The sequence below is a fragment of the Bos javanicus genome, chromosome 8 (assembly GCF_032452875.1).
Source record: "Bos javanicus breed banteng chromosome 8, ARS-OSU_banteng_1.0, whole genome shotgun sequence".
In the NCBI taxonomy this organism is placed as follows: domain Eukaryota; kingdom Metazoa; phylum Chordata; class Mammalia; order Artiodactyla; family Bovidae; genus Bos; species Bos javanicus.
Window position 1 is genome coordinate 35,290,942 of NC_083875.1, and position 27,098 is coordinate 35,318,039.

At 35.8% G+C, this 27,098-nt stretch overlaps 1 protein-coding gene across 13 annotated transcripts in view; it reads left to right on the top strand.

The window, feature by feature from the left end:
* The window catches only part of PTPRD (protein tyrosine phosphatase receptor type D), a 2,538,842-nt gene that overhangs the window by 657,464 nt on the left and 1,854,280 nt on the right, over nt 1-27,098 (top strand). For all 13 annotated transcript variants that reach the window (XM_061425298.1, XM_061425300.1, XM_061425301.1 and 10 more), the window contains exon 3: nt 14,223-14,293. The gene's annotated coding sequence lies outside the window, so the exon portion shown is untranslated. The remainder of the gene's footprint in view (nt 1-14,222; nt 14,294-27,098) is intronic.

A 27,098-nucleotide genomic window follows, 5' to 3' on the forward strand; every position in this document is an offset into this window, starting at 1 on the left:
GTTCTGATGCATTACAGATGTTTTCAATAGTAGATGGCAGCATGCAAAAGAGGAAAACCCTAGTACTTGCTATGACTTACCTCAAACTGACTTCCTCTCTTTCATTTTAAGGACTCTAGGAAAGGAAGATGTAGGCTTAAATATTTGTTGCAAATTCAAAATTAGTATTACTGTGTAACAAAACATAAAAAATAACCAGTAATCAAAATGAGAGAGTTAATTTAAGTCATAGCTGTCACAGTTTATGATCAAAGTATCTGTTTTGGAATTTTAATTGTTTATGCACATTCACTCATTTGGATATTTATTTACCCTGCTAGAGGCAGATCAGTCTTTGGAATTTTGCAGATATGGGTTCAGTTCAGTTCAGTTCAGTCGCTCAGTCGTGTCCGACTCTGTGACCCCACGAACCGCAGCACACCAGGCCTCCATGTCCATCACCAACTCCCGGAGTCCACCCAAAGCCATGTCAATTGAGTTGGTGATGCTATCCAACCATCTCATCCTCTGTCAAACCCTTCTGCTCCTTCCCTCAATCTTTCCCAGCATCAGGGTCTTTTCCAATGAGTCAGCTCTTCGCATCAGGTGGCCAAAGTATTGGAGTTTCAGCTTCAACATCAGTCCTTCCAATGAACACCCAGGACTGATCTCCTTTAGGATGGACTGGTTGGATCTCCTCTCAGTCCAAGGGACTCTCAAGAGTCTTCTCCAACACCACAGTTCAAAAGCATCAATTCTTCAGGGCTCAGCTTTCTTTATAGTCCAACTCTCACATCCATACGTGACCACTGAAAAAACCATAGCCTTGATTAGACGGACCTTTGTTGGCAAAGTAATGACTCTGCTTTTGAATATGCTATCTAGATTGATCATAACTTTCTTTCCAAGCAGTAAGCGTCTTTTAATTTCATGGCTGCAATGACCATCTGCAGTGTTTTTGGAGCCCAGAAAAATAAAGTCAGCCACAGTTTCCACTGTTTCCCCATCTTTGCCATGAAGTGATAGGACCAGATGCCATTCTGAATGCTAAGCTTTAAGCCAACTATTTCACTCCCCTTTTCACTTGCATCAAGAGGTTCTTTAGTTCTTCTCCACTTTCTGCCATAAGGGTGGTGTCATCTGCATACCTGAGGTTATTGATATTTCTCCCAGCAATCTTGATTCCAGCTTGTGCTTCCTCCAGCCCAAAGTTTCTCATGATGTAATCTGCATATAAGTTAAATAAGTAGGGTGACAATATATAGCCTTGACGTACTCCTTTTCTTCTTTGGAACCAGTCTGTTTTTCCATGTCCAATTCTAACTGTTGCTACCTGACCTGCATACAGATTTCTCAAGAGGCAGGTCAGGTGGTCTGGTATTCCCATCTCTTTCAGAATTTTCCATAGTTTATTGTGATCCACACAGTCAAAGGCTTTGACATAGTCAATAAAGCAGAAATAGATGTTTTTCTGGAACTCTCTTGCTTTTTCCACGATCAAGCAGATGTTGGCAACTTGATCTCTGGTTCCTCTGCCTTTTCTAAATCCAGCTTGAACATCTGGAAGTTCACGGTTCATGTATTGCTGAAGCCTGGCTTGGAGAATTTTAAGCATTACTTTACTAGCGTGTGAGATGAGTGCAATTGTGTGATAGTTTGAGCATTCTTTGGCATTGCCTTTCTTTGGGATTGGAATGAAAACTGACCTTTTCCAGTCCTGTGGCCATTGCTGAATTTCCCAAATTTGCTGGCATATTGAGTGCAGCACTTTCATAGTATCATCTTTCAGGATCTGAAAAAGCTCTACTGGAATTCCATCACCTCCACGAGCCTTGCTTGTAGTGATGCTTTCTAAGGCCCACTTGACTTCACATTCCAGGATGTCTGGCTCAAGGTGAGTGATCACACCATCGTGATTATCTAGGTCATGAAGATCTTTTTTGTACAGTTCTTCTGTGTATTCTTGCCACCTCTTATTAATATCTTCTGATTTTGTTAGGTCCCTACCATTTCAGTCGTTTATTGAGCCCATCTTTGCATAAAATGTTCTCTTGGTATCTTTAATTTTCTTAAAGAGATCTCTAGTCTTTCCCATTCTGTTGTTTTCCTCTATTTCTTTGCATTGATAGCTGGGGAAGGCTTTCTTATCTCTCCTTGCTATTCTTTGGAACTCTGCATTCAAATGGGTTTATCTTTCCTTTTTTCCTTTGCTTTTCACTTCCCTTCTTTTCACAGCTATTTGTAAGGCCTCCTCAGACAGCCATTTTGCTTTTTTGCATTTCTTTTCCATGGGGATGGTCTTGATTCCTGTCTCCTGTACAGTGTCACGAAGCTCCATCCATAGTTTATCAGGCATTCTGTCTATCAAATCAAGTCCCTTAAATCTATTTCTCACTTCCGCTGTATAGTCACAAGGGGTTTGATTTAGGTCATACCTGAATAGTCTAATGGTTTTCTCCACTTTCTTTAATTTCAGTCTGAATCTGGCAGTAAGGAGTTCATGATCTGAGCCACAATCTGCTCCCAGACTTGTTTTTGCTGCCTGTATAGAGCTTCTCCATCTTTAGCTGCAAAGAATATAACCAATATGATTTTGGTGACCAGATCTAATTAAAAAAAAAAAAAATCTTGAATGTCGTTCCAGAAACATCACATTTTGTCTTGTCTCTTTCTGTCATGTTGCTCTTCAGGTGAGAACTACCTCTTCTCTTTTGTATCCTAAACCACTTTGAGTTACAGATCTAATCCATGAAACATCTCAGAGAAATGCACACATTCACCTCACATAAAATTTTATAAACTTTTCAGAAGGCACATAGGAACCCCAAAGTTAACCTGTGCATCCCAGAGTTCATTGAGAGGATTTGCAATCCCATTCCCACTTGGTCGTTTCCAAATAAATATTTTCTGCAGGACTTTTCATGGATAAATGAGCACTTTGAAAGGTAATTTTGTGATTGGAATATTACAGTTGCTGTCTTGCCCAAAAGTAATTGTGGTATCTGAATAATACAAAGGATGTGCTATCTTTCAAACCCAAATGGTTTGAATCACTTTGTGACTAGTATACATTAGTTTTATGTATACATGTCATAAGCAGAAATAATATGATGTCCAATCCTTGCCAAAAGGCAGAAGCAAAATTCATATTTTCTTTAGTCCCTATCCAGAAAATATTTAATTTTGAACAGGCCAGTGTTTTTTAGAGCTCTGTGATATCTTAGAGGTGATAAGTCTCTCTTGCCCTCTTTTGTATAACAGAGAAACTAAATGAAATCCATAAAAGCTCAATAAATGTCCATGTTTAGTGTGTGCCAAAAGTGAGATTATAATTCAAGTATTCTCATTTTAAACTGTGCGCTTTCTTTCTGGACTCTTAAATTCTTCAGGTGTTCACATTATGGGGAATTGACAATTTTTATTTTCAGAAATATATTCTTACTAGGTAAAGAAATGAATTCTCGAAAATAAAATATTCTTGAGTTTTTTAAATGTTCTGGGTGGTAATTGTCATTTTAATACATGCATGCTCAGTCATGTCTGACTCTTCTGTGACTCCATGAACTGTAGCCCGCCAGGCTGTCCATGGGATTTCCCGAAGGGTTGCTGTTCCCTTCTCCAGAGGATCTTCCAACCCAGGGATCAAACTCAAGTCTCCTGCATTCCAGGGAGATTCTTTACCACTAGTGTGAAAATGAGGCAGGGCAGGGAGAGGACAGTATACTTCAAGGCTGGGGCCGAAATAAGCATACCGAGACAACCCTCAGTCTTACTGTTTTGAAAATCCCCCTCATCTGGGTTGTTCTCTGCTGGTGCTCAGTTCTCTGTATTTTACCTTCTGCAAATGGCACCATCTCTGTCAGCTCCTTCATAGATACAAATGTGTTCTCCATCCTACTAATTGCCATCTTATTCCCCTTCCTAAGGGTAACTGTGTCTTAATAAGAATGCCAGCAGAAGGTAGCAGGTGAAATTTCTGAGAGCAGAATTCTACACCCAAAAGAGCAGCTTTCTGAGTTCTCAGGAAACCGTCTAGATAAGTAGATTTTCTTTTCAACAGCTTTATTTGGCTACACTTAACTAACTTGGCCATCTATGGTGTTTTAATAGGTTATATCTAATAGCGTAATCTACTTTCAGGATTGATTTCTGAGTCTTCGGTCTCCCCATGCCTCTTTATGCTGAGTCTTCAAAATGCACAATAGAGCCAGAAATGGAATAAACTTTAAATTACACATAGAGAATGACCCTTGTGGCAACTGAGCAGAGGAAAAGAGGGTTAAATTCACTCTTATCTTTTACATGCCTACAGGGCCATATTTGCTGGTGTGTAAGTCTCCGGGAAAACGCAGTCAGAAGTTTAAGTATTTTGCTACCTCTACTACTGCATTCCCAGGGGGCCAGTGCCCTATTTCTTACCATTATTCATTGTCGTTCTGCTTCTAAATAGCAATACTTCTGAGGCTGATTGTGCAGTACTGCGGATGCTGCTTTACTTGAGCTAGAATGACATTCCAGAAATGCTGTCACTGAGGATGTACTTCTAAGAAGGATGGTATTTTGCTGTGAGCAAATGAGATCATATATTATATTTAGGTTTCACAGGGAAGGCAACTGCTAATGGGTGACAGCCTGGATCTGAACTTTATGGTTTATTTAAGTTGCCTTAACAGCAGCTTTTCTTTTTCCTAGGTAATAAACATTCTTAGTATACTTAATCATTTGATCATGCAAAAAAAGTTATAATGTTTGATAAGATTAAACCAGCTAGTAGCATTTTCATATTTGTGATACCCAGATTGCTGAGATTTTTTGTTGGATTTATTGCTCATAGTGTATCTTTTAGTAAGTCTTATAGGGGCTTAAAGCAATTGGTGGTTTTGCTCATTCCCCACCACTCAGTTTTAGATACCAATTAATAACAGGCTTCATATAGATGATCCAAAATATAGTATGCTTGTTTTCATAGGCTTATTTTATTTTAGATCTCAAAAATAGTGACTTACCACCTGAGAAAATTATTTTCTGTGGTTAAGATCTAGATATCTGGTTCTTTTAAGTTTGACTTTCTAAGAATTCAATTCCATTGAATTTCATATTTCTACTTATTCTGTTTCTAGCACATTTAAAATTAAAACTGGAAACTCTTCAGTGATACAGTCTTAGTCTTTCACATAATTTCAAACTATCTCAAGGTACAACTATATATTTCTCAAAGCAGAATTTTGTGTGTGGGGGCATGAAAAAATAAAATATCATTTACAATTGTTACTTTTAAAAGTTATTTTCTTTCACTGGTGGCATAATGTGTTTTTGTGAGTTGTTTAAATGTATTTTTCTTCTAGAGAAAGTATGTCTTTTTATGAAGCTACTGTATATTTTTACATTCTTAATTTTTCAAAAACATTGAAATGCATCTACTTTAAGAACATGAAAAACATTTTAAAAGTATCACTCTCTTCAAAACAACAAATAGAAATAGTGAAAGAAAAAATATCTTACCCCACATTACAGTAAATTTGGTTAGCGAGAAGGTGGAGTTTTACAGTAATAGCTTTTAAGCAGCTTATCTAATTTTAAAATAGGGCATATTGTACTTTGTGTGAAACTGAGAGGGAAGGATGCATTTCAATTTGTTTAAATGGCTTTGACAGTGAGGTTTATCAGTGCTCAATTTAATTTTGAATTTAATACCTTTTTTGCTAGATTCTTTCTCCCATTTTTTTTCTTTATCATTTTGATTGTTTTAGAATCTCATTTTTAAAAGAACTTTTCCTTGTTAGGGAAGGAAATGTTTAAGATATCCACTGGTTTGGAAAAAAGTTAACTAAGTAAGCCCCATAAACAAGCCAGCACAAACCAATTTGTAGCCTCTGGTTGCTAAGGAGTTTGCTGCTCATCCTCCCAACAGTCCTGGGCAGTCTGCTAAATTGAAAGGATCACTAAGGCTTCTTTGAGAAAAATAAGGCTGCATAAGCAGTGATCACATCCCACATTAGGATAGTGGCAATTAGGTTGTAGTGACGTGGTTGCTTGTATAATTGGAATTTTCAGTATGTGGTTTGGGCAGAAGTCTGCTTTAAGGACTCCCTATTAGATGTATCTAAAGTGTTTTGAGCGATGGTCAAATGTGCTGGATGTCTGTTTACTCAAAGCTACATCCTGCTTGCATAAAAACTATGTTAGGGTTCTTAATTCAATGACATCAGACTTGAAACAAAATGGAAACACTTTTGAGTTCTCTGGTCGGGAACATTACATCAGCACATTCATTTTTATTGATCTTTTAAACCAAAAATGCTTGTTCATCTCACCACTTCCTCTAGTTCAAGCTTACTTTTTTCTGAGCAGAGTTTTACCAAACTCTGAGGTTGCTGCTGTCATTCACTTTTTCTGTTTCAATTATATCCTTACTCTGAAAGACAGACATTTGTTACTGAAAACAACGTGCATGTCTTTGTGACCCTGAGGGAGTACACATTAACTGAAGGTAATTTAGGGGAGTGGCATTAAAGCTTCTGTGTTGTTTTCACGGGAAATTAAAACAATTCAATTTGTGAAGCTCAAACTGTAAATCATAAATTTCTTACATTCTTCGTTCTCTAAACCAGCAAAACAGTTTGCTGATTTGATGATGATACCAAAGAAATTTTATTCAACTTGAAAAATCTACCCAAATTGGAAGAGTAGAGCAGAAAAAGATCTTAGAATTCATCTACTAACCTCTACTTTCTAGGTAAGGAGTCATAGAAGCTTAGTGACTTTTCTTAGGACACAGAAATGTTTTTAGTTTTAGTTTATGTGTTTTCTATGTGAGGAAAAGCTCTTTCAAGTAGAAACTGAAATAAAATATTCTTGAATTCACATCATAATCTGACTTACTTAAGTAACTCTTCACAATCTTTAATGCAACTTCCATTTCATTTCTGTATGAACATACTCAGATACTAGAGACTAGCAAAATTTAATTTTGACAGAAAAAAACTCATAAGACCCCTTTTTCTCATAACTTTGTTTTAGCATATCATGATCATAACATGATATGCAGACAGTTTGCATGCCTTGGACATTCCAGGAGAGAAAAGGCATGGTCTTTGTATTATTTTATATATGTGAATGAGAACTTTAAGTTGTCAAAGTACAGATAGAACGGTGACTTTTTATAGATTTTCAGTTTTTTGACAATTCAGTCATATTTTTGATGGTTAGAAATTCTATCCTAGGAAATTGTGCTGTGGGAGGTGCTAAGAGTTCTGTGCCCATCAAATCTATGTATGTGCCTTTTTTATATGGTCAATTGGAAATGAAGGTGCTATTTAGATCAACTTTTTTCATTGTCATATGTCTTTTTCCCAATTATATAGACCGATCTTGAACAGCAACAGAATAAAGTGTTTGGACTCAAGACCAGAGATTAAAGTTTATTGTCTGTATAAGGGCTAGTAAAAAGAGCCATAATTATTCAAATAATCAAGATGAGAAGTGAAGATCTAAACTAAAGTTGAAGCCATAGAGGTGGAGAGGAAGAAATGGATACAATAAATATTTTATACCCGTAATCTAGAAACTGAATGATGACAGCTTTCTGAGGTAATGAAAGTGAAATCTCAGTTGATTCCAAAGAGTCTAATTTGTGCAAGCGGGCCAATATCTTTCAACATGTAGTGGTTAAGTATGTAGGCAGTTCAGACCCGATACTTATTAGTTATGTGAATTGAGGTGGTAACTTGACCTTTTGTGCATCAGTTTCTTCATTTCAGTGTGGTGATAATATTAATATCTCCCTTATGAGATTGTAGAATGAGAAAGATATTACAAGTGTCAAGGGCAGAAAAAATGTGGAAAAATGTTATATATTATTATTGTTCACAGAAATAAAGATTGCAAGAACAGATTAATAGAAGCAAGATGATCGAACACTTTTATAAGTTGAATGGGAAACCTCTTTGGGACATTCAGACATAAATGTCCAATAGTAAATTTTGATTTATAGGTTTGGGAGAAATTCATGTGGAATTTATTAGTAATATTTTTTAAACTATGGCTTTGTATGAAGCCATCACGAAAGACAGTATGTAATGAGAAGGGCAAAGTGTCAAAGATGAAGTGCTGAGGAAAAAATATTGTGAGGTACACATGAACAATTAGAAAGGAATAACCAGAGTGATAGGAAGAAAACTAATTCTGTAGTGGAATTGTCAATATGGAGGTCATTGGCAGCTTCAGTTGTAGCAGTGTCCATGCCTAGATCTCTGAGAAAGTGCATAAGCCCTGAAGAGATGTGAAAATAGTACAGGCAAACTACTTTCTAAGAGGGGATGATGAGAAGCAGAAAATAGAGAAAAATGATAGCTATACAGAATGCAAAGTTTAGAAGGGTTTCGTTTGTTTGCCTTATTTTCCCTTTTCTTTTAAAATACTTAATTTCAGCTGTCTTTCAAGTTCCTGTCCATGGAATCATTTTCTAGATACTACAATGACAACAAAACAAAACATCTTCATGTATGTAAGATACCTGACATGATTTCCAACAGATGATTTTTGCCCTCTCAAGTATTAGAAGTCTATTCCCATGGGAAACTTGTCTTAATTAAACAATTCACTGAGTGTAAAATAAATGTATTTGTTTCCTGTTTCAAAAGAATATTTATATAGTTCGTGGAAACCTGATCAAATTTCTTTTTTTTTTAATTTTATTTTATTTTTAAACTTTACATAATTGTATTAGTTTTGCCAAATATCAAAATGAATCCATCACAGGTATACATGTGCTCCCCATCCTGAACCCTCCTCCCTCCTACATTTATAAGTGGTCTTCTGCTACTGTTTGATATCTGACTAGTCAACTCACATTTTGTGGTGGAGTTATCATCTGATGCGACTCTTGAATTCTGACAAGCTCTCTGGTGGCTCAGATGGTAAAGAATCCCCTGTAATGCAGGAGACCCAGGTTTGATCCCTGAGTCAGGTAGATCCCCTAGAGAAGGGAATGGGTACCCACTCCAATATTCTTGTCTGGAAAATTCCATGGACACAGAAGCCTGGCGTGCTACAGTCCACGGGGTCACAAAGAGTCCGCATGACTGAGTGACTAACGCTTTCACTTTCACAAAAATCAGTCTTAGAATGTTTAGCTAGACCTATCTTTCCAGAAACATCAGTGAATTAAGCATGATGTGTAACACTTTGGTCATCATGTAGCTGGAAACAGGCTACCGATTTGTGTGTCCGAGATCCCAAGATGTCATGGCAAAAGGGATGGACACAGATCTTAGAAAGCAGAGATGCTGCTACTGTATGTACACTGTCCACTCTAACCCGCTCTAGTTCTTATCAAAAGCATTAATAAATTAATCTGAATTTTTGAAATATCTAATACTGAATTTGTTTGAAAGATACGCAATATTAGTGGCAGTTGGTATGCTGTTAGCTGCCTGTGAATATCTAAAAGTGGACCTTATTTTAGACCTACAGGCTAGCAGGAATCTGCAATGATCATTTATGAAACACATTCCATCCCATATGTACCATGGGTACATATATACTCCTATCTTTTAAACACAAACGGATGAAGATATAAGCTTTCTGGTTCTTGGACAGTGCTCTATAATTAATCATCAGAAGCATGCTGCCTTGCTTCTTTATATACACTTCTCTTTATTTGCAACACATTTTTAAATTTTTTTTTACAAAATAAATTATTATTAAATTGAAAAGCCATTAATTAAGAGTTTCATTGATATGAGAATCAAGTTGTCAGAGCTGGGCAATATAAAATTTGGAATGGAGGAAGTGGACTGTCAGGCGGATCTAGAGTTTTCAGTTAGCAGGGACAGAGGTGATAAAGGTTTTGCTTTGAGGGCATATTAAGAGGTTCATTTGAGATTAACCTGGGTAGGGTAGTAAGAAGACTGAGAAAGCTGAGACAGATTAGGAGAAGAGTCAAAGGCAGGGACAGATATTTATGATTTAAGGGAAGATTAGAAATTAAATAGGAGATTATTATAGGAAAAATCAAATTTCAGTGTGATACAGAGTTAGTTTTAACTTTATGAATTGAGGCCAGTTGGTTGCATGATTATATTTTATGACTTTTTTATGAAAGCATTGTACTATATGTATATTTTCATTATATGTATCTTTTATCAGATAAGGTATGTTAACTATCTGTATCCTTTATTACAAGGGGCTAAAGAATTTTCAAAATGAGTACACATACTTTTTTAAAACATTTTACTTACTTTATTGTATATTTTTATAACCCTCAGAAATTCCTTCTTTTTTTTTATTTCATTACAGATCAGAAGGCATACTTAATACATTTTACCTTTTCCCCAATATTGTATGTCTTCCTAACTGTTGGTATTTGTTACCTATTCATAGTCAGTTTTAGTGATCCAAGAATTCAAATCAGTGACCATGAGATAAAATTTAATTTGTAACACTGATGTTCGTTAATTTTTTTAAAGAATAATTAGTGTGTATGAAGATTAGTGATGACCTTCTAAATTTTTAATGGCATATCTTATGTAAGTAAGGACCTTAAATAGCATTCACACACCCACACCACACCCACACATTGTTCTTGTTTGTCTGTGCATGTTCTGGAGAAGAGTCTATTATTCACTTTTTCTGTGAAAACTAAAAGCAAAATAAGAAGTGCCAGAGAATGATAATAGTGTAGCACAAAAGAAATAAAGCAAAAAGAAATAACAGGACACCCAGCTTCAAAAAACAGAAGAAAAACCCAAGGTTTTTTGTTTTTTGTTTTTTGTTTTTAATTTGGCCATGTCATGCAGCATGTGGGACCTCGTTTCCCTGACCAGGGTTTGAACTTGAGCCCCCTACATTTAGAAGCACAGAGCCTTAACCACAGAACCACCAGGGAAGCCCCCACAAGTTCTTCTAAAAACAACTTGAGTAAAACTGAGCAATGGATTCAATGTGCTTGAGACTCATTTTTTCCTAAATTTTAAAAGGGGAGAATGTTATTGGCAATAATCTCAAAGTTAAATGCATACTATATATATTTTTTTAAAGTGGTTTTTTTAAGACTCACTGGAACTTCCCTGGCAGTAGAGTGGTTAAGACTCAACTTCCACTGCACCAATTCAACCTCTGATCAAGGAAGTAAGATCATGTGTGCTGTGAGGTGTGGCTAAAAAAAGAAAAAGACATAACAGCTTGTAAATCAGCTCCTAGAAACAAAAAGTAGCAGTATTCCCATGAATAAGTTTTGAACCCCCCCCCATCTTTAAATATTGCTTTAATATCTGAAACATGCACAGTTTATCGAACAATGTTGGCTTAGGGAAATGTGAAATTCATAGCACTAAAAGCTCAAAATCACACTGTTGTTACAGATGCTGTATTTGTTAATATAAAAATGCTTAAGATGTTCAAGAGCAGAGAGGTAAAGGTCAAATTTAAAAGCTCTTTTAAATCTTACCTAAAGTTAAATTCCATAATTTAAATTCTAAAGTAACAAAAATGTTTGATAATGTTGAATGCCTATGTTAATATCTAGAAATAAAGTTTTTTTTTTCTTTTTAAACTCCCAAATGTAATTCTATATCTAGATAATGTTTTTATAACATTTTACTTGTTTCAGTTCAGTTCAGTCTCTCAGTTGTGTCCGACTCTTTGCGACCCCATGAATCGCAGCACGCCAGGCCTCCCTGTCCATCACCAACTCCCGGAGTTCACTGAGACTCACGTCCATCGAGTCAGTGATGCCATCCAGCCATCTCATCCCCTGTCGTCCCCTTCTCCTCCTGCCCCCAATCCCTCTCAGCATCAGAGTCTTTTCCAATGAGTCAACTCTTCGCATGAGGTGGCCAGAGTACTGGAGTTTCAGCTTTAGCATCATTCCTTCCAAAGAAATCCCAGGGCTGATCTCCTTCGGAATGGACTGGCTGGATCTCCTTGCAGTCCAAGGGACTCAAGAGTCTTCTCCAACACCACAGTTCAAAAGCATCAATTCTTCGGTGCTCAGCCTTCTTCACAGTCCAACTCTCATATCCATACATGACCACAGGAAAAACCATAGCCTTGACTAGACGAACCTTTGTTGGCAAAGTAATGTCTCTGCTTTTGAATATGCTATCTAGGTTGGTCATAACTTTCCTTCCAAGGAGTAAGTGTCTTTTAATTTCATGGCTGCAGTCACCATCTGCAATGATTTTGGAGCCCCAAAAAATAAAGTCTGACACTGTTTTACTTGTTTACATGGGTTCTAAAACTGCCTTTAGTATTTTGGGGAAGGGATGTGATCAGGAAATTCTTTAGGAACTGCTGCTGGCTTTAAAAAAAAAAAAAAAGGAAGAAGTCAGTTTCACATTTCATCAGTGTGTAAAAAGTTTTCTTATTCCTTCCTTCTGGAATTCCCTTCCCCCTTTAACTAGAATATGTGACTTGTAGACACAGGTAGCATGTAATTGTAGTTAGAATAAAAGGCTCTGAGTCAGACTTCCTGCATTTAAATTCCAACTCTACCATTTTTGATTAGGAGGCTGTTGGAAAGTAACTCAAAAATCTCTTTCCTTTAGGTTTCTTACCTGAAAGGAAGAGAAATCAACGAATTCTACTTCATTAGTTTGCATTAATCATGAAAAAAAAAAAAAAGATCAACAATATACAAAAGACATCTGGCACATAGGAATTACTCAATACACATTATTTTGCTTAACTTAAGTTCTTTGTAAGTTCGGCAGGAGGTTCCAGAAATGACTTGTTAGATTTTAACATTATTCACTAAAGCCATGTAGAATAAATTAGTTTCAATATAATATTCTGTTAGTCCAGAGCGAGAACTGTTTGTCAAATTAGACAGAAGAACAGCCCCTTCCTTTCAAAACCAGAAGTTGTTTCTTAGTCAGTCAAAAGAGATTTTGACATTGATCATTTTAGATGTAGCGTATAGTATCAAGACTTTTCCATCAACTAAGTAATATATATCTCTCTACCTATCTATACACAAATGTACTATATTTATATAAATATAATTTTCCCTGCTTAATCCAGTCTACTCAATTCTGAATTTCTGAATATACACAAAATTAATAGAACTTTATTGCTGTTCCAGTGAACTAAAGATGTAATTGAAAAAAGGTACATATGTGAAAATGCATGATGGAGTATGTGTTAATACTAAAACAAGTCTATGAATGCAAAAAAGATTATGGCTCCATACATTAGGTGAGTTCAGAGTTTGGTTTAGAAAGAATGAATAACATTTGGACAGGCAGCAAAGGAACATTTTAGGAAGAAAAAAACATAAAAAGCCTGGTTGTCTGAGGGAAGGGATATTTGGGTCAGACATAAGTGATCATGATGAACCTTAAATGCTTAGTTCTTTGTGTTTAGTAAATGGTAGAAATTTTGCCATTTGTGATTTATTTTTGGAACTTAGGAGCACATGACCAATCAATCATTAAGCAGTTGATGGGACCACCTGATCTTTGTCACCCAGTTCAATTTTCTGCTGTTAGATGTGTGATTTAAAGTTAAATATTTAATTGTCTATGATTTTTCTTTGAGTTGGGCACTTCAGGTGACTTCATCAGTTAACTTGTTTATCCTGTAAGCTGACTCACTTAAGGTTTTTGGTGTACATGGTTTTTTATAGTTATGGCCTCATTATTTTGTGTTTAGTATTGTGCTGTAAATTTGAAAGTCATTATGATCCTAGAATACAGCAGTCACTTGGGTATGCAGCAAGAGTTCCATAGATAATAAACATACTTTGATAAACAACACTTTTTTAATCTATAAGAAAACATATATAATTAGTAGTATATCAATAAAAATTGTGAATAGTTAATTTTATTATGTAACACAGAACAAAAATGTATGTAACATCTTATATATAAAATATTTTTTAAGTAACTTCTCATTTAAGAAAAGAACATGGTGTTTGTGGTTAATTAATGAGTAGTTTCTTATAGCATGAACTTTTATGTCAGAAAAAATTAAGGATTATATTTGCTCTTTAAATATTTTCTTTAAAAAGAATTTTTAAATTTTTAAAAATGGATTATAATACTTTCCATCAAGGAAATAATATAAACACCTTTTTGATGTTTGTTTTTTTTTTTTTCAAAATATTAGTCAATTCCATTAATCTATAAAGTGTCAATTATTATTGTGCTCCTTTTTCATCCCATCAATTGATTTAGATTTGACATCCTATAACTGCCAAAAAATGTAAATTAAAAATATGTTTCCTATTTTTTTCCTTTCAGGGAAATCTTGAGGAGTTGGACACTTTTCTTCCTCCAGCATTAGTTATTTTGTGGGAGGAGGCTGTACACTGGTAAGTCTCACTCATTCTAATGGCTCTTTCTAAAATTTAGCTAATAAAGTTGTGACTTGATGGTAATATAGAATAGGTAGGATTAAAGACACATCAATATCATTGCTTGACTAATTAAAGAATGACTTTTTTCGAACAAAAAAAATCATTTTTTGATTTTTGTTTATTTTTATTTTATTTTATTTTTTTATTTTTTAACTTTACAATATTGTGTTGGTTTTGCCATATATCAACATGAATCCGCCACAAGTATACACGTGTTCTCCATCCTGAACCCTTCTCCCTCCTCCCTCCCTGTACCATCCCTCTTGTATTTCATTTTGGCTGCCCTGAGTCTTTGTTGCTGCATGTGGGATTTCTCTAGTTAACGCAAGCAGGGGCTACTGCCTATTTGTGATGTGCAAACTTCTCATTGAAGTAGCTTCTTTTGTGGAGTATGGGCTCTGGGCTTGTGGGCTTCAGTAATTATGGCATGAGGGCTCAGTAGTTGTTGGCTCGTGGGCCCTAGAGTGCAAGTTTAGTAGCTGTGGAGCACGGGTTTAGTTGCTCTCAGCATGTGGGATCTTCCTGGATCAGGGATTGAACCTTTGTCCCCTGCATTGGCAGGTGGACTCTTTAACCACTGGACCATCTGTAATTGTTCAGTAGCTAAGTCAGATCTGACTGTTACCCCATGGACTGAAGCATGCCAGGCTTCCCTGTCCTTTACCCTCTCCAGGAGTTTGCTCAAACTCAATTCTATTGAGTTGGTGATGCCATCCAATCATCTCATCCTTTGTCACCCCGATCTCCTCTTGCCCTCAGTCTTTCCCAGCATCAGGGTCTTTTCCAGTGAGTCAGGTCTTCACAGCAGGTGTCTGAAGTATTGAAGCTTCAGCTTTAGCATCAGTCCTTCTAATGAATATTTAGGGTTCATTTCCTTTAAGATTGACCTTCAAAGAAGTCCTCAAACAAAATGTATAACATTGGGATTTCATTTTGGTTTTTAATTAATCTAGTAATAGGAATACCTATAGATGTAAAATTAAAATTATGTGTAGAATGGAAACTAGTAAATTTTTTAAGTATCAAACTGTGGTGGTACTCCTTATAGGTAATTTTTCAGCTATCTTGTTCTTTGATATAGAGTCCTACAGTGGTAATTGAACAAGCGTACATGATGAGGTCTGAGGCTGCAGTCAAATAAAAGCTAATAAGTGCTGTCAGTTTTCTCAACACATGATAGTCATTTTGCATATTGAAATTCATTTTAAAGTTAAATGATTCTTATGTACTTTTATGCCATAAAACCAAATGCGTGTCTTTTTGCCTCAAATCATTTTTTCTTCTGTTATTTATAAATATTATTAACATATTTTGGTATCATGTTTCTGAACAACCTTTCCCCCAACCATCCAATTAATTCTCACTCACACCCACACTCACAGACACATACACACACATACATTTACTTGTTTTATAAATAGTGTCTGTTATATTAACCATTAGTTAATTTTGAACTTTTAATCTACAGTTTTTGAGTCACATTTCACCACTTATGTACTTTAGAGCTATCTCCATGTTTCTGATGAAACATTTCATCAGTTAAAATTGTTAAATATGTACTCAAATATATGTACATTTTTTATGAGTTACATAAATTTGCCATTATCTTTATATACTTATTTTATATACAAGTAGTAAAAATATAGAACTCACACTTAGGAAATTTTTAGGATAAAATGAATATGTATGTACATATGTGTATGTGCGTCTGACTCTTTGTGACCCTATGGACTCTGTAGCCTGTCAGTCTCCTCTGTCCATGGAATTCTCCAGTCAAGAATACTGGAGTGGGTAGCCATTCCCTTCTCCAGGGCATCTTCCTGACCCAGGGTTGGAACCCAGGTCTCCTGAATTGCAGGCAAATTCTTTTCTGTTGAGCCACCAGGGAAGCTCACAATGGACATGAGTTTGAGCAAACTCCAGGAGACAGTAAGGGACAGGGAAGCCTGGTACGCTGTAGTCCGTGGACCATGGGGTGAAAGGAGTCAGACACGACTTAGCAACTGAACAAGAGCCATATATATATATATATATCGGAGAAGGCAATGGCAACCCACTCCAGTACTCTTACCTGGAGAATCCCAGGGAAGGGGGAGCCTGGTGGGCTGCCATCTCTGGGGTCGCACAGAGTCAGACACGACTGAAGCAACTTAGCAGCATATATATATACATATATATATATATATATATATATATATATATATATATATATGCTATATATATTAGGCACCTCTGTCCAAGGTGATTCTCCAGGCAAGAATACTGGAGCGTGTTGCTATACTTTTCTCCAAGAGATCTTCCCAACCCAGGGATCAAACCCATGTCTCCCACATTGCAGGCAGACTTTTTACTGTCTAAGCCACCAGGGAAGTCCATGGACTGAAGTCTGCCAGGCTCCTCTGTGCATGGAATTCTCTAGGCCAAAATACTGGAGTGGGTAGTCATTCCCTTCTCCAGGGAATCTTTCCAACCCAGGGATTGAAGGTCTCCCACTTTGCAGGCGAATTCTTAACATCTGAGCCACCAGGGAAGCACACCAGTCTAGTAAACTCTATCAGTTTTTTTTAAAAATGAAACAAATGAAGTTTGTGTGACACAACCCAGTGAATCCTGAGTGATTCTCATTAATTATGGCTTTCTTCACAGGCCAGGCACCTGATAGAATAATTCACTTAGACTCAAGAATTCTGGGAGATCAAGTTCTACCTGACCAAGTCATAGCACACAAAATCTAGCTTATCTTGTGTGTGTGTGTGTGTGTGTGTGTGTGTGTGTGTGTGTATGTTTTAACCCACTCTTACCAATTTTACTTCTATTCCTGGGCCCCAGAATTTTCAATGATTTTGCTTTCAAGAAAGAGAATGAGCAGAGTAATCAGTTTTTCTGTTTCATCTTGGATTGAATTTTTCCTGTTCTGAGTTGCCAGCCACTTCATGTAAGTGTCTGAATTGTCTCTTGACGGAATTTAAAAAAAAAAGGGGGGGCGCAGTTACTTTCCTCCCAGAACACAGATGAAAATTTAAGAAAATATGTACTCAGATTTGCTGGTGAAAAATCACAAACCATGGAATTCAAGAGTTAAGCTGAAGTGACGTGTGTTGTAACAAGTTGGCTAGTTGTCTGTTTACTGAATAAACAGTGTGTGGTGTTCAAGACACAAGGGACCATTGCTCAAATTTTCAAGATTTTCTAAACTGAAATTTCTCTAATTAGGTAAATTTCTCATGGGGATTCCCTCAGTTTCATTATGGAGCCCCCCCACCTCCCCGGGTCATTAAAACGTCTGACCCTTTTCTATGTTTCCCTTTTTGCCACATATTCCCTCTCAAGACTTTATATTAACCCAATAACTTCTTATGTTTCTTCTATTTTTCATTCTATAACTTTTATGGTTTTGTGGTTGAACTCATCTATTCTCGTAGCTTCAAGGATAATGTATATATAATGATCACATATAGTGATACTCAAATCAGTATGTCATCTTAGGATCTCATTCCTGAAAGTCAAATCAACATATCTATTTGATAGTGTATACATTTTTCAACTTCTAATATATTAAAATTGAACTCAAAATATCTTCCTGTAAACATCCTTTTGCCTTTCTCATTCCTGTAAATACAAGTACCATCTACCCAGTTTTCCAAAAAGAAACCTGGCAAGTATCTTGGATTCCTTTCTCAGCTCTCTTATTATAAAACACACAGAATCATGTCAGCGCTTCCTCTGGACAGATGAGAAATGCTACCAGAAGTAAGAAAAATGCAATTTGTATTTTTAAACAAGTTTGAAATGTGTTGCTGAAAACTAAATCTATTGAGAGAAGTAAATGATCACTGTAGTCCAAAACAAGGACAAAAATAAAATTCATCCCCAAGTAGTAGCTAATGCTGAAGAATTTTATCGTTAGCCTATTGTGTTTTTACTATAAACTCTAATGTTTTGAATTTTATTTCATTAATACATTAGCATTTCCAACCTACAAATATATATGCATTTATCTTTGGAGAACCATTGTGTCTTTTCCCAATAACTGTGTCGAGTTATTGTTCATTTTTTTTTAATTTTGTGAAATATCAGTGGAAATAAAAATTCTCTTCTAAATAGTCATATAATGCATGCTTCTCATATGTAGTGTTCAAAAACATATATTCATTTAATCCTGTTAAATTGATTAGAATATTTGACATACATTTGACTGGGCAATAATCATACTCCAGTTCTTTTCTACACAAAATTAGCATGACTAAAATTATTGTTTGAAAGATGCAGGTGTACATTTCTGCATGTTACTGAGCCATATTTGTGAACTGGGGAATCAATGTTGTCTGAACAAGGTGGAGAAGGTCACATCCTACTCATTTATTTTTACCACAAAATGTAATGCTTATGCTTTCATCTCTACTATTTTGTACATCATAATGAAAGTTTTCATCCATTTACTTGGTATTTCCCTTTTATTACTGGAGGAGACAATTTCATTTACCCTTAGGCTATGATATAATAAACTTGATAATTCATATTGTATTCTCACTTCTATTTAGTTAGTGGAGGACCTCTCCACACCTCCACTTCAGTGTGTGAAATTTTCAGGACTCTGATTCAATATTCCTATCAATTGCCAGAGTGAACTGAATTAATAGAAGGAATTACCCCCTTTCACTTATTCTACCAAGACTGAGTCTCCAGAGGAATGCTTCAGTGTTGCAGACAGTACATCCCCTGGTTTGCTGGCTGTCCTTAATGGGATGTTAAAATCGATTGGAGCAATTTCTCTGTCACCTGAGAAGCCCTGTAGGTTTTGTGGCATGTTCCAATTTCATATCCTTCTCATTCCTTTTTAAAAATTGTACATCATTAACCAAGTGTCTTCCTCACTTATGAGACCACGACTTCCTTTTTCTGAGGAAACAGTTCTTGTAAATGTGTAATATACCTGGAATCCAGGCCAATACACCAGTGTTTATGTCAAAGCCATGGCGGATAATATTGCAAATGACGTAAGGCTAAGAGTGCGTGTTTGCAGTAACAGTGCTCCTGTATTGAGGAAACACTGCCCCCTTGTGAAGGCCACTTTATCCTTGTGAATACTTTGAAAATTAAGCACAGACTATGACATAAAATACACAAAAGCAACTTTATTTTTGTCTATGAGTATCTACTACATTCACCCTCAGCCTGATTATTTCCCTGCCCCTTGAGAAACTCAAGCAGGCACCTTGACATTTCTGCAACTTTACGATGGTAAAAATGGCCACGATCAATTCAGAATCTTAAAGCAGAGTGTCAACTCATGTCATTTGTCTGGCTTAATGCTGAGACCTCTCAATGTCAGACTGAGCCATTTGCAGACTAGTAATTTAGGAAGGATGAAGCTATAAGCTTTTTCCTCTTTCTCTGTTCAAACCTTGTATGATTCATCCTCCTCCAACTTGCCAGTATCTTTAGTTTGGGGGCTTGGTGAGTGAGAAGAGGTACAGGGATCAGCACAGGGTAGGTATGAATACCTACTAGATAGGCAGGTATTTAAAGTTGTTTGTTTTTTTTTTTTAATCAATACATCTGTGTTTCCTTCAAAGACCCCACCAATCTCTACAGATGGTACATCAGTATCTTCTTTGCAAGTAGCAAACTTTTCTGAGATTCATTGTTTAAACCTTTTTCAGTACTTTAGACATCAGGTCTTATCTCTAGCTTTTCCTCCTTGAGCTCTATTCACGATATTGCCCTCCTTTCAGACAGAATCCTTATTTCATTCTATTTCTCAAGTGGGAAGGTTAAATGCCCCCCAGTTTGTAGCACAGTTATCCAATGCACTGAATGGTCTCCTTAGAGTCACACTCTCTTAATTTAGGATTGGGAGATTATACCCAAATTCCTGAAAAGTCAGTGGGAGAAGATTATAGCACAGCTCTCTCCAAGGAAATACTTTTCAAATGTTATTCAATTCCTTATTTTAATGTGAGTGAGGGATTTTAAATTTACCTAAATTTTGTTACCTAAAATTCATCTGAATTTTGCATCTATTTGGACTGTGGTCAGCCAAAATGCCCATTCTAATTCCTTCTTAGATACACAGAGACAGCCTGAAAGAAATACGCATTTTCCCAAGATCAGTGTTGACTAGAGAAAATCTATTAAGAAAGTCAGTTCAAATCTGGCTGTCAAATAATTTGTGTTATGGTTATATTCAAATATATGTGTTGTCACATCATTCTCAGGTGAAATTGCTTAATAATCATAAAGTGTCAAAATTTCTATAAGGAGTTTGGAAAAGTTGCAAATGATTATATCAGAGGTGAAACACTTAGAATTAGCATATTGGTACATCTGCAGTGCTGAATATAATACAGCATTTATCATTTCTTTCAAGTACGACATTATGAGTTAATTGTGCAATTACTATGAAAGGGTTTTGAATTTGTAGTCCATAAAAGGTTGACATTTCTAAGGCGTGTTATTTTCTCAAGGTACTAGACATTCACATTGATCAGTAAGATTTAACAAATAACAAATAGAATTTCTTTTCAGAAGGAAAACTACCTTCCAGGTTCAGAAGCAGTCAGGCTATAGAAACTTCTGTTTATAAAATCTTGTGTGAACTTTCTCTGGAATAAATTTTAAAAGCATTATTTAAATATACATATTAATACTTTAAATATGATGACAAGATTTAATTACATATTTCTAAAATATTTGTTGTCTTTCATGAAATATATCTCATGACAGTGACAATGCAAATATTACTTAAACAAAACATTTGGAAATACATTTTAAAATGACTGGACATATAAGTCTTGTCCATATAAAGACAAGGATGTACAATATAACTGAGAGTAAGTAATGCACTTTTTTAGTGTTGACATGAAACAAACAGTCTATCAGATATTTCCCAGAAAAGACACATTTATTTGGCATCAGCAGAAAATTGCAGTTTTTTGGTCTGCAGCCATGGGGAGACCAAGTCTAAGTTCCCCAGGGCAAAAGAAGAAGAAGCTTTTGCAGAGAAGAAAAGGAAGTTGGAATGGCTATAGTAAGTATGTGGCTTTTCATGGGCTAAATCTTTGCCAGGAAAGGAGTCTTCTTTGTGTTGGGCTCTGCTATTGTTACAGTTCATGAGAGCTCCCTCTTTTGATCTCACAACTCTGTGTAATTAAGGTTTTTGTTATTCAGTTCAGTCGCTCAGTTGTGTCCAACTCTGCAACCCCATGAACCGCAGCATGCCAGGCCTCCCTGTCCATCACCAACTCCCGGAGTTTACCCAAACTCATGTCCATGGAGTCACTGATGCCATCCAACCATCTCATCCTCTGTCATCCCCTTCTCCTCCTGCCCTCAATCTTTCCCAGCATGAGGATCTTTTCCAATGAGTCAGCTCTTTGCATCAGGTGGCCAAAGTATTGGAGTTTCAGATTCAACATCAGTCCTTCCAATGAACATCCAGGACTGATCTCATTTAGGATTGACTGGTTGGATCTCCTTGCAGTCCAAGGGACTCTCAAGAGTCTTTTCCAACACCACAGTTCAAAGGCATTAATTCTTCAGCGCTCAGCTTTCTTTATAGTCCAACTCTCACATCCATACCTGACCACTGGAAAAAACCATAGCCTTGACTAGACAGACCTGTGTTGGCAAAGTAATGTCTTTACTTTTTAATATGCTTTCTAGGTTGGTCATAACTTTCCTTTCAAGGAGTAAGCATCTTTTAATTTCATTGCTGCAATCACCATCTGCAGTGATTTCGGAGCCCAAAAATATAAAGTCAGCCACTGTTTCCACTGTTTCCCCATCAATTTGCCATGAAGTGGTGGGACCGGATGCCATGATCCTAGTTTTCTGAATGTTGAGCTTTATGCCAACTTTTTCACTTTCCTCTTTCACTTTCATCAAGAGGCTCTTTAGTTCTTCATTTTCTGCCATAAGGGTGGTGTCATCTGCATATCTGAGGTTATTGATATTTCTTCCAGCAGTTTTGATTCCAGCTTGTGCTTCTTCCAGCCCAGCATTTCTCATGATGTACTCTGCATATAAGTCAAATAAGCAGGGTGACAATGTACAGCCTTGACGTACTCCTTTTCCTATTTGGAACCAGTCTGTTGTTCCATGTCCAGTTCTAACTGTTGCTTCCTGACCTGCATACAGGTTTCTCAAGAGGCAGGTCAGGTGGTCTGGTATTCCCATCTCTTTCAGAATTTTCCACAGTTTATTGTGATCCACACAGTCAGAGGCTTTGGCATAGTCAATAAAGTAGAAATTAAGTTCTTATTAATACATTAGTTAAAATGAAAATACCTAGAGCATACAAATTAAAGCTCTCATTATGAACAAATGTATATTTGAAACAATTACCAACTATTGTTTTGAAGCATTAAACATTAAAATAGTATTTTACTGAAGAATGAACATTGGTATATTTATCATGAATGCAAATAATTTCTTACTTTTCTTAAATGGACATTTTTTCTTTTCTTTTTTAGGACCTAAAGGCATCTTAAGCATTTTTACTTAAGCTCTAACATGTGATGTATTATAGTAATTGATTGGTAGTAGCCAATAAAATACTTTTAGTAGTTAACTACTAAGACTAGAGCTTTTAGATAATTCTATACTTTATGAAAAAAATTTGTTCAGTTTGAGGTGTGACAATAAAATACATGAGAAATTTGCATGGAGATAATACAAGAAAGATCAATAAACATGAAGTTTGGTGAAATATGTGAAGGTAAAAACATACAAGTTAGATTTATTTAGAGAAAAGAGGTAAAGCTTTTCTTTCTTCAAGTATATGGTAGAAATTATGTGCAGAATTGTTTTCATTGCCACCAAACATAAACAAGAGTCTTTGCTTTTAAATATAAATATATGAGATGGTTAGACAGCATCAATGACTCAATGGACATGAATTTGAGGAAACTCCTGGAAATAGTTCTGTTGTCCATGGGATTACAAAGAATTGGACACGACTTAGTGACTGAACAACCACAACAGCCCCACTACACAGACATGTGTGTTTATGGCACGGCTGGGGGATCCCAGTTTCCTTTTCCAATGAAAGCCCTGATGTCCTATTTACTAGAAAAGCTTGTGGAAAGACTGGAATGTAGCCTACGTATGGATTTTGTTTTATATGGAAATCCAGAGATGAGATTTTTGAGCATCCTTTTTAATGGAACTAGAATATAGAGTATTGACATTTATAGATATTCAAAATTCTTAAAGTAAAGAACTATTGAAACATCATAGTCTGATGTCTAAAGGGAAAAAAATGAGACTGTGTCTGTTATACATGTGAAATTATCAGTCCTAATTAGATTAGTCATAACAGTGAGATATATATATATATATATATATATATGTGTGTGTGTGTGTGATTTTCAAAAATATGATTGGGTTTATTTGTTTTTTGATTAATGTCAAAAAACATTAATGTAGGGATTCCCTGCCTACATTAACGGGTGAAAAATACCTCTTTATTTTATTTCACATCTTCCCTGGTGGCTCAGATGGTAAAGAATCTGCCTGCAATGGAGTAGACCCTAGTTTGATCCCTGGCTCTGGAATATCCCCTGGAGAAAAGACTCGCTACCCACTCTGGGGTATTCTTACCTGGAGAATTCCATGGACAGAGGACCCTGGTGGGCTACAGTCCATGGAGTCACAAAGAATAACTTGAATTTTGGACAAACTTCCAGTACAAGATAGTTTTCTGAGATTAAAAAAAAAAAAATGCCATCCAAGGACAGCTTTATATAAAGCTGTTATCAGATTTCTTTTCTTTTTTTTTTTTTTTTTGAGGCATAAGAAATACTGAAGCATAAAACATGTTAAAGAAACAGCCTAATTACAACCATATAATTCAATAGGCTTTCTGCTCTATAATAGTGAATTATTGAGAACAGGAAAGCAATTAATGGAAGAAATCATTTCTAAAATGGGTATTCAGCATTTGGCTCTAGTTTATGGCATTTTATTCATTCTAGTGCCTAAAATAAAATGTAGTAAATGTAAATCTTCTGCTGCATAATCTACGTAAACTGTAATAAATTAGTTTAATGATTTTACTTTTAGTTTAAAATAAAAGACCCAGTGTGTAAACTTGTATAGGGTGATTTTAATTTGTGCAGTACAAGGGCCCGTGGCATCATTTCCCTTCCTGTTATTTCCTGTTGTAGGTACCAATATTCTTGTCGGACAACATGCAGATATAAAAGGGAAAGTGATTCTCTGTTGCTTTAACTTAGCAAACATTTATTCATTGTCTACTGCACATGCTAATAAATTAGAAAGCTATCTATGAAGTATGAGAGCAGTGTATCAAAACCAAGTAAGAGGCATGAGACCAAAATTGCCTTTAAAATAGGGATTTATTGTCAGACACAGATGCAAGGAGGTGCACATTTCTAGGTTGGTTTAATTCTGTGACACACATGTCATGGAAGATTCTGAAAAATTCCTTCCTGAAGCTCTGCTTTCCTTAGCCAGTGGTCTTTCATTCTTAAGTTTATTCCCTCATGGTCACAGGATGACTTATCTGCCAATATCTAATTTTCTAATACTAGACACTGTCTTTTGAAACCTCCCCGCAGACTCTCTCGAGTGCCACTGACCACATTTGGAAAGCACATTTAGAGAGATTAAGCATCTCACATTTTGATATTCTGTAATGGAAGATGGATTTATCAGAATACAAGTGTGTGTGGAGAGCCAATGGCAGTAAGATGAGAAAACAGCAATATTTGATACAAGAGGCAATACAGATTGCTATGCTTTCCAGAGTTTAGAACTGTATTAATGTCTATACATGTAGTAAAACTTCACAAAGGGGATAATACTTGCAAGAGAGAGCATGAATGACAGTTTTCAGATAAAACAAGGGATTCATAAGTAGCTGGAGTTATTAAAAAATAAGATTCTCCATTCATATGTATACTAAGTGACTAGTATCTATTTCTCAGAATATTCTTGTGGCATAATAAATGTGCCACTCACATATATTTTTGTTTGTTAAATAATAACAGACAATATAGATATGCTTCTTATGGGTATTGCATTGTGTTGGGCCAAAATTGTTGGTTCATTTTAAGCAGGAAAAAAAAAAAAAACAGAACAAAAAACATGACCCAATAAAATAGAAGCAAACTTTTTACTATTTGACTAAAAATGGTTCCTCTTTCAAAGTAGGAATTATTTATTCTTCAAAATAATGAATCTCTAACTTTTCCAAATGACAAAATTAGGATGATTATAACTTCAATCTCTATATTCAATATCTGAGGCAGAATTCAATATAACAAAGTTAAAATTACTGTATCAAGTATCATTAACACATTATATGCATTCATCTTTTTAAACATTGACTCACAATGATAATAAGAAGGTTGTCCCATCCTACAAATTCAAAATTTGAAGTAGAAATCAGTCAGAAATTTGGCATATTCAGTTTTTCAGTTCCTCAATCTCTTAGTTTCCTGTCTCACTTCATCTAGTCTAGATGGTTTAAACTTAGACCTGAAAGAAAGCTTCAAATTTTTCTGAAGAAAATAAAAGAATATCTCTGCATTATTGAGATATGTAGGATTCTAAAACAAGATTTTGAAAAGTAAACTACAATTGATGTAGGGAAAGATTCATATTTTTATAGCAATAAAATTAGAAACATGTTTTTAAAAAGTCTTCTTGCTCCATAAAGAAAATAAAAAGTGAACCCCAGACTTTATTCAAGACATAGAACTAACAAACAGCATGACCTATAAAAACTTTTGCAAGTGGTAAGGAAAAGGACAAGCCAACAGCAACAAAAAATAGAACAGCTTATGAGCAGGAATTTCACAAGTGAATGATTTATACTTATATGAAAATATGCTTTCAGTATCTCTATGTCTACCACATTGATAAACCTAAAAAATCTGGCAACATTACTAATTGTTAGTGAAGATGTATAACAATGGAAATGTTTTATATACCTTGCTTGGAGGAACGTAGACTGAGACAATCAGTCTAAAAACCATTTTGGCATTTTCTAAAGGGGCTAAAGATATGCTTAACCCATGATAAGAAATTTTCATTCCTAGGAACATATCCTAAAGCAGTGCTTAAAAATGTGCAACAGAGATTAATTCTGATAATGGTCCTAGCAGCATTGTTTGCACTATAAACAGACAAATCCAGAAATGGTCTACAGGTTTGTTCACTTTAAACTTTCATAGTGAATAAGTATCTTATAGAGAGATTCTCTGAGATTGTATAAACATCCTCTTCTTTCTCAAACTTCCATCCACTGCTTGTAGCCTCCATTCATGATTTTAGAACTCCATTATTTCCTCCGGATTTATTACTTTGCATTCTGTTATATGCCTTCTGGGTTTCCCTAGTAGCTCAGTTGGTAAAGAATCTGCCTGCAATGTTGAAGACCTGGGTTCTATCCCTGGGTTGGGAAAATCCCCTGTAATAGGGATAGGCTACCCACTCCAGTATTCCAGATAATTTGGTCAGGATGAAAACATAAAGAAAGTTTCCACACTTGTTTAAGAACCTTAAAATTTGGGGGGGCTTCCTTGGTGGCTCAGTGGGTAAAGCGTCTGCCTGCAATGCAGGAGACCTGAGTACAATCCCTGAGTTGGGAAGATCCCCTGGAGAAGGAAATGACACCCGACTCTGATACTCTTGCCTGGAAAATCCCATGGACGGAGAAGTCTGGTAGGCTACAGTCCATGGGGTCACAAAGAGTCTTCACTTTCACTTTCATTCTGTTATAATGAAGAAA